This window comes from Arachis duranensis, chromosome 5 (assembly GCF_000817695.3).
Source record: "Arachis duranensis cultivar V14167 chromosome 5, aradu.V14167.gnm2.J7QH, whole genome shotgun sequence".
Taxonomy (NCBI): Eukaryota; Viridiplantae; Streptophyta; class Magnoliopsida; order Fabales; family Fabaceae; genus Arachis; species Arachis duranensis.
Genome location: NC_029776.3, coordinates 94,843,785 through 94,845,483, shown reverse-complemented (window position 1 = coordinate 94,845,483; position 1,699 = coordinate 94,843,785).

Genomic DNA, 1,699 nt, shown 5'->3' with positions numbered 1-1,699 from the left:
ATCAATGAATTAGTACTGATTTATTATTTATTATTTTATTTTATAGGTAAAAAATTAATAATTTTGTATATTTCTTATTTTTAATAAATAGAGATTAATCAAATTTAAGATATTTTTATTTTTGTAAAATGCATTGAGGTGATTCTATTTGAGATTTTTTAGGATTAAAAATATTAGAATTTAAAATTTTTATTTGAAAAAAATTATAAATATAATAATAAAAGAGAATTTTTAAAAATTTGATTCACATTAAATTTAAAATTGACTTTTGGTATAATTAAATGAAAGAAAATAACTATAAAAAAATAATTATGTCAATTAAATTAAAAGAATAATTCACACTTTCTTATAAAAATAAATATTATTAATTATATATTTTTATTTATCGTCTATAATATTTTAACTACCTAACATTTCTCTTCGTTATTATTAGATCTTTTCCGCATATATAATTAGAAAGTCCAAACCCTAGATACTTTAATCATTGCTTGGAGCCTTCATTGTGTGACTTTCCATTACCTAGGATCGTTTAAGGTGAATTATGAGCCAAATTGGCATAGTTTGAATAGGTAGAATTGATTCATAAACCTAGCAGCATGTTTATTAAATAATCAAGGATATCAAAAGTTAGAGACAACAACTTGCACTTGCAGGGTTCTTTTTTGAAAAAATAAATGGAGGAGATGACATTGACCACGTTAAAGATGAAAAAGTGAGCAAAAGTGAAGTATTGTTTTCATTATGTAAAGTATAACTATGTCCTTAAATTTGGTAGAAACTATAGTAATAAGATAATTAATTAAGAAGCATGTTAATTAGAAGAAAAAAAAAGGATTACTATTTTAAGGTCAATATATATGATGTTGTAATTAGTTTTATGAGATATATATGATTCATAATTATTGAGATTAACTTTTTTTTTAATCCACAATGGAGTTAATGCTTTAAAAAAAATACACAGAAACTATTTTAGAGTGAGTTGTGCCAATCGTATCAGTAAAAAAATATAAAAAAATAGAAGATGGTAATAAAAAATAAATATGACAACCAAAATTCAAATCATGACCCAAATAAGCTAACTGAGATTAACTTTAATGTGTTGTATATTAGTATAAAAAATCTCTGTCTTTCAATTATATATATATATGCCAAGTATATATATAATATATAATATATAAACATTTAAGATTGTGGGTTTTAAAATAATTATTTTACATTCATAATATATAGACATATATTACATAAATCAATTTAGAATTGTAAATACTTTAATTACATTTACTTTTTTCAGCAATAATATATATTAAATTTCAAATTTCCAATACATTTATTATACATATATTAAAAAATTAAAATTTTCCACTAATGATAACCTTAATAATAACTTAAATATTAAATATATAATTTCAAAAGATAAGACATGTAACGCGAGATTTATTTAATTTTATGGGTATAGTATTAAGTTGTGTCTCTATTATTCTTCGAAGGAAATTATATTTTGTTATCTATTTATATCTGTTAGTCAAAACTTGTTTATTTATTTATTTTCCAATAATATTACTACTTCATCAAATCACTCTCTTCATTTTTCTCTCACCACCTCCATTGCCAATGGAATAACATTACTACTACCAACCCACGCTAGATGAACCATTATAAATAATTCTCTCACCTACTAATCGTATAGTTGTACAAATAA